This window comes from Lolium perenne, chromosome 1 (assembly GCF_019359855.2).
Source record: "Lolium perenne isolate Kyuss_39 chromosome 1, Kyuss_2.0, whole genome shotgun sequence".
NCBI classification, from domain to species: domain Eukaryota; kingdom Viridiplantae; phylum Streptophyta; class Magnoliopsida; order Poales; family Poaceae; genus Lolium; species Lolium perenne.
In genome coordinates, this window is record NC_067244.2 from 223,985,006 (window position 1) to 223,991,838 (window position 6,833).

The 6,833-nt window shown below is 44.5% G+C and overlaps 2 long non-coding RNA genes across 3 annotated transcripts; both read right to left on the minus strand.

The window, feature by feature from the left end:
* Nucleotides 1-325: 325 nt before the first annotated feature.
* LOC127325057 (uncharacterized) lies at nt 326-1,484 on the minus strand. Of its 2 annotated transcripts, XR_007866843.2 has the most exons (4): nt 1,443-1,484; nt 955-1,091; nt 631-768; nt 326-542 (listed from the first exon to the last, which is right to left on the minus strand). It is a non-coding gene; the product is annotated as an uncharacterized lncRNA (long non-coding RNA). The 2 variants fall into 2 exon arrangements; XR_007866792.2 differs by lacking the exon at nt 1,443-1,484 and having other exon boundaries at nt 332-542; nt 955-1,340.
* A 615-nt stretch (nt 1,485-2,099) lies between these two features.
* LOC139835162 (uncharacterized) lies at nt 2,100-3,103 on the minus strand. Its single transcript, XR_011750892.1, has 3 exons — nt 2,924-3,103; nt 2,459-2,532; nt 2,100-2,377 (listed from the first exon to the last, which is right to left on the minus strand). It is a non-coding gene; the product is annotated as an uncharacterized lncRNA (long non-coding RNA).
* Between the last annotated feature and the right edge of the window lie 3,730 nt (nt 3,104-6,833).

Genomic DNA, 6,833 nt, shown 5'->3' on the forward strand with positions numbered 1-6,833 from the left:
GACCTCATTGACGAAAACGACAGATTCCTCGGCCGCTACCTTGGGTAAACAACCTTACTTGTAAGTCATCTACAGGAGAGGCAATGACTCACATAGCGCCCTCCAGCTTCTCCACGAGAAGGGATTCCACTCCACAGCCCTGCAAGACTTAAATATTTCATTTCCGCTACATTTACAAATATACATGGTACCATAGTTCACATGAAAAAAATCACAAGCATCTCTTGTCTGAAGAAACAGCAAGGATTCTAATAAATCCTACCAGATTAATTTCCAAGGTGTCATCACTTTTGATTGACATGATATGAGCATTGCCTTAAAATCAGATGCACCAAGTCAAATTACACATCTACTTTTTCCAGAGATTCATTCATGTAACATTAAAAATTGGATTACATATGTTCTTTTAGGAGAGAACGGAGTGCTTGTTCCAACAAGTATTACCATACCTTGATGGGCATGTAGTAGGCATCGAGGAAAGTAAATATGAACCTGCCGCAAGAGAAATCCAACTCGAGCAAACACCAATCTGCATTTGAGCACTGAGACAAAACAAGTAGAAGGTTAAGTAAAAGAAGAGTTCATGGCTTCACACAGAAAGTACAATTGAGAGTAGAAGCAAGTGCATACCTCCAACATCGGTTTAGTCTCCATCAACAACAAGACAGAGCATAAAGGAGATCGTGCGTGATGACAGACTCAAAGCTTGACAAACTACTTAGCTAACAAAGATTCAGATAAACTTACAGAAATTTGCCTCTTTCTTTCCTATAAATTTACAAGCACGAGGTGATATTAACAATACACGCAAAAAAAGATCTAGGGAAATTATTTTTTGCATCTTAGGTGCAACTTAAAATTACACACAATATCATTTCTAAACTGTGACTACATCTTCTGCAACAAAAATATTGATGAAGTTGTGATGATCCATAGAAAGAGTAGAATTCTTACTTTGAACTTGTGTAGAAGAACCATCCAATATTGAGGACATCAGGCATCAATAAGCACACTACCAGAACCAAAAACTTGGCGCAGATTTAACTTGAGCATGGCATATGTAACATGTGTACCTTACACATGCCATTTTTCTGTCTCGTCCATCGATTTTTCCACCAATGAACTTGCAGTTCACATAGATAAATACGAACCTTAAAAAATAACATATTCTATTTTTGACAGATGGAAGAAACTTAAGTAACCCTGTGGCTTCTTACATATAAGGTTTGATACAATACTTGGTAATGCCCAACTGACAAATTTAGCCTACTGTTAAAAATAAGTAATGGTAACTTGAGGACTTTCACCAAGAAATATCTTGGTGAATGGGAGTTGAGTTGAGGTTGGTTCGGAATGTAGAATCATCAATTTAGTAAGAGAATACAAGCATATGTATAGTACACTACTGAAGTATGAACATGAAGATAAAAATCAAAATTAACCTGAAGTGCATCTTCCTGTGAACAATGTATTTGATAACAACAAGTACACCTTGAAATAATGTGGTTCTAAAACTGAAAGTGTTAGCACCCAATTGCAATATGCAGGAACCACTATTCATGCCAAAATTGGAGAAGGATGTTAGCACTGAGGTGGTAGCATCAGATGAGCCAGTGAATGCCGTTTTGCTGGTGCTACTCGAGCCATGAGGTAGTATGTGACGTCGATGTCAGAAGAGGAGAAGCAGATATGTTGGGATTACGCAGAGGCGACCACGGCCCTGTCGCCCCACCTCTGATGTCCTGTGCCGGGCCGCAGCCCCTCCGGATGTAGTCGGATGTACCAAAGAAGGTAGATGCTCCTTACCATGTCAAATTTGTTAGATCCAACCTACTTCTCATGACCAAAGTGAAGCTCAGATAAACTTTGTACAAGTGTACACCATTCTCACTGCATTTATCAACCTTCCTAAAGCCTGTATGTACTGCCTTCGCAAGATGGAATAATATAGTACAAATTGGCAGAGTCGACATGGCTTGCCAAAAAAGAATCCATATAAAAGCATAACATGATATAAAATAAGACAGCACCTCTAGTACAAAATTATCATGGGAATGAAGATGAAAATTGTGAAGTCGTTACAGCATCTACACTCTACAGACTAAGGAGAATTCTCATCATTTATTAAAGCATCAAGCTTTCAAGATATCATAGTTGCAAGAAAATTAACACTAACATGATGTTGTGAACGAATGCAGAAAGTGAGAAGTTGAGCACCATTAAGCCCAAGAAAATGGGTAGCGTCTCAAATATTTAACCTTACAATTTCCCTTTCCAATGTTTCTGGATATCTTAACTTAGAACAGCTCTGCAACACCAAGTGTCCATATATTTCGATATTTTTTGCTGTCCTGGGTTCCCAAGCCCATTGATTGACCTAGGCCAACAAGATATATGTATCAAATTCCTTATCACAACGCAAGAAGAAAATCGGTATGCATATTTACAGCAGACTTACCTATCGAATGCCGCAGAAGCAAACAACTGATCATTAGCATTCTTTTCAGATGTGAATCGCTCCAACTGCTCTCCCTGCAGCAAACAATTATTGTAGTAACTTTCAGTGCCCATTTGCAAACCAGTGACATATAATGCTCACAGCAGGATCTGCTACTTAGCTATCAATTTCAGTCATGTGCCTATGCATTGTGGAAACATGGCTGGGCAAAGGAACTGATATGATTATAGGAGGATGTGCGATCAATTCAATTATGTGCATATGAATTGTGTAGACATAGCATGTCAAGGGAACATTCACAAACAAAGAAACCCCATCAGAGACATAAACTGGGCATGTTGTTTAAATAATTTGGACAAATTGGGGAAAAGGTAAGGAGTAAAAATTAAAATGAGCAACTAAATCTGAGGTTCGGAAAAAACTGGGATTGCTTTTTCAGTTGGAAGAACTACGCATGTTGTTCACCTCGAGAGGAGGTGCATGAGATTGTCGTCGGGTCCTTCGATCAGTCTTCCGCTTGAAGACGACCACTACGCGCCGTTCTGGCCTTTCGCCTCCGCCAAGAAGCAGGACTGCGCCACAGGAGGACCCGAAGGGGAGGAGGGACTGAACGGGCGACCTTGTGCTTCTGCACCCATCCGTTGTGCACCCTCTCTCATGGACCGGTATGCTGCTGTGCCGCCACGGCCCGGCTGCCGTCGTGTGCCAGCCGCCAAGCTGCTGACGGGAGGCTGAGGTCGCGCAGTCGGCGACGCCTTGCAGCGAGGGCGCAAGGCCATCGGGGAGATGTGAGGGAGGCGCCGGAGAGGTCGAGACAGATGAGGTGATGGGTTGGTTCCGCCGAGATTTTGTTTGGAGAGAGATTTAATCAACGGAGGGGTGCTGAGACGTGAACGGTCCCTATTTCCTAGCTATGATGGTTGGCGATGATGGCGGGCTTCACTAAACGTGCGGGATTATTGAAGGTGGAGATTTTTTTTCCTGCCGAACAACATACGAACTATCCCATCACCTCTAGCTATTTAATATAGTGGCAGGGCCGGCCCTAGGGGGCGGGAGGGCGGCCGCCCCGGACCCCTGGGAACAAGGGGGTCCTATTCTTACGCGGCAGGGGAGGGGCTCGGAGCTAGTGTGGCGGGCTGGCGGCGGCGGGGCGCCATTAGAGACGCTCGAGCTCTTTTCTTCGGTCTGTTCAGGGAGACGAGGACAACGTTACCTCTTTCCATTGGGCTGGAACATGGCCTTTTTGATTCGTTAGTACGGGCCTTTTCTCTTTTGTTAGCTTTCCGCTGAAAACAAAACTACGATGAGATTAAGTTTTCTCTGCTCAAAGAAAAAAAAAGTCGTTAAGTATTTAAGTGGTTGTGGCAAGTGGGATAAACTATGGCCACAATAACGTTTTATGGCTCGTTGCACAACACACAATCAGCACATTTCCAATTATATTTCCCCCTTCCAAAAAAAACCTGTTCTTCTCACGTTGATTGTTCTAGCTGTTGCAAAAGGTAGAAGACCCAAACCTACTAATAAACACAACCAGCGCCCAACATGCCGGGTATTAATTAGAGGTCATTGAGACACACAAGGCGAATAATAGGTGGTTGACCGCCCATCAGACGGTGCCGAAAACAACTAGAAGGTGTGATCCAAACAAATAAAAAATGTGTCTAATTATTCATACATGTTATTGATATACCATCACCGGCTCTCATGCGCCCACTAGCCACTGCGACAACATTATTCGAGTCGAAATTAATAATTAGTCACAATGATATTGATATGCCATCATATATGAGTTTGTATCTAGAAATGTTATAAGAAAATTTTAATCATAATATATATAAGTTATCTAGATTTCATGCATAGTTTAAGTATCCTAAAATTTTATGGATACTTTTAGTAATTGTTATTATGCTGATTGTATTAAGGGGCCCTAGGTTACCGTTTCGCCCTGGGCCCTCGAAACATCAGGACCGGCCCTGTATAGTAGAGATAAGTTTATAAGAGGTTGGCACTTATATGAATGGTACATCTGCATCGATTTGATGGTGTTCAAACAAGTGGTAACAAACTGATGGTACCCGACGGTACAAAAAATGTTGAACCTGTACCAAAATTTTGTGGGACTGATACCTGTATTTTTTTTTTTACCCAAGTGCAAAAAAACGAGTGATTAGTTCGAGCGGCCGAACGACGCCCAAATGTGAGCGTGCTAATCTTTCCAAACATCTAATTGCATCATCAATTTCACTCGTGTGAGAAGTATGATAACAAAAATTATGTGTTCGGGTTGATAGTCTGCAATTGTGGCAGATCTAACCTTTTTTTGCGAAATATTAGCGTGCAATGAACGTTTTCAAGTTTATAGCTAGATTTGATCCATTTTGGTACCTCCAAACACCCTGGTGGTAACATTTGGCATGGTACGGCTAGGACTTGGGCAATAGCCTTTGGTGTGGTACTGCCACGGCGGTAGAATTAGGCGTGAGCGCCTAACCGTAACGCATGAGCATTTCGCGATGGTACCCAAAAAAAAGATCAGATTAAGGTAAATCTTAAAATATCCATATTGGGGTGAAGTTTTGCAAATGGATTAGATTATTTTCCTTACTTGCCTTGACCGTCCACCACATTCCCCCAACGCCATGTATTCTAAGAGCGTCTTCATCGGCGGCCCCCATAGCGGTTCCAATAGCGATTTGGGGGCCGATATGGTTTTTGGGCTCGCACCGGTCCGTCCTAAATGACGCCGGTTAATTTTCAAACCCAATAAAATCGCCGGCATCCTAGTGCCGGCCCCTTCGTGTAGGGCGTGAAGCGGGCGCGTCGGCGCCTCGCGGCACATCAGAAAACAAGCGTGGGCTTCGCCTGGCAGCCAGACGCACCGATTTCCCCACATCCTACCCACGCCTGAGCCGACTCCCACCCCTCTACATCGCCATCATTGCTACCACGCCCCCAGCTTGCAACAGACACCGCCGCCTGTCTAGGAACTGTCGTCCATCGACACGGCCGACACCCCCTTGACCAGCGGCCGCTGCTTCGCCCGGAACAGAGCTCGCCGCGACCGTGGCACAACCGCCCCGTCCGCAAGGTGTTCGTTCGATTGCTGCGATGGACAGCGACGATAAGATGATGGTGCGGCTGTTCACGGAGGAGCAGAACGTTGAGGTTGTCTGGCGGCAACAGCAGCAGCTGATTCTGACAAACATGTTGCGTGTTCGCGTGGTGCCTCGGCGCAGCGGCTCAAAGCCAGGAAAGAGTAGGAACATCAACCGGCATCGTCAAGCCGGCGCAATGTTGCTTGACGCCGACTACTTCAACGACGACGCGACTTATTCGCCAAAGGAATTTCGACGCCGGTTTAGGATGAACAAGGTGCTGTTCTTGAAGATTGTCTACGGCTTCAGGGTGTACGACAACTACTTCATGGCCAAGCATGATTGCACGGGTTTGTGGGGGCTTCACCTCAATCCAGAAATGCACTGCTGCAATGCGCTGTCTAGCATATGGAGCTCCTCTAGATATAACCAATGACTACCTACGGATGGCAGAGTCGACATGTACATAGACTCTCTACAGGTTTTGCCGAGCCGTCATAGCCGTGTTTGCTAAAGACTATTTGAGAGCATCAAGAGCAGATGATACAGCTCCGATCCTGCAAAAAATGCAGCAAGAGAGTTTCCTAGGATGTTCGGAAGCATTGACTATATGCATTGGGGCTGGAAGAATTGCCATTTTGCTTGGAAGGGGATCTACAAGGGGCATACTAGTGAGTGCAGTGTCATTCTTGAGATAGTGGCAGACCATGACCTTTGAATTTGGCATGCATTTTTTGGCATGGCAAGAATAAACAATGACTTCAACGTGTTGCAGCGCTCTCCGGTGTTTGCCAGGCTAGCTGGGGGACAAGCTCCTACCATGAACTTTGAGATAAGCGGTCACGCATACAATAATGGGTACTATCTAGATGATGGTATCTACCCGACGTATGCTATATTTTTTAAGACAATTCCCTCTCCAGCAAACGAGATGGAATCTTATTTTACCACATGCCAGGAAGCATCACGCAAGGATGTTCAGCATGCTTTTGGGGTGTTTCAGCAGCATTTCGCCATTGTCACGTACCCTGCTCTCACTTTAGTCTGAGTCTCAGATGTGGGAGGTGATGAACGCCTGTGTGATCATGCACAACATGATCATTGAGAGCGAGCACGACGAACCTGTGCAGGATGATCAACCATTTGATTATCAAGGGCCACTTGCTGAGGTAGAGCATGTACCCCAAGAATTTACCGCGTTTCTTCATATGCACAATAAAATTCGAGATGCATATGTCCATGCACAACTTAAGGCGGATCAAGCTGCGCATTTG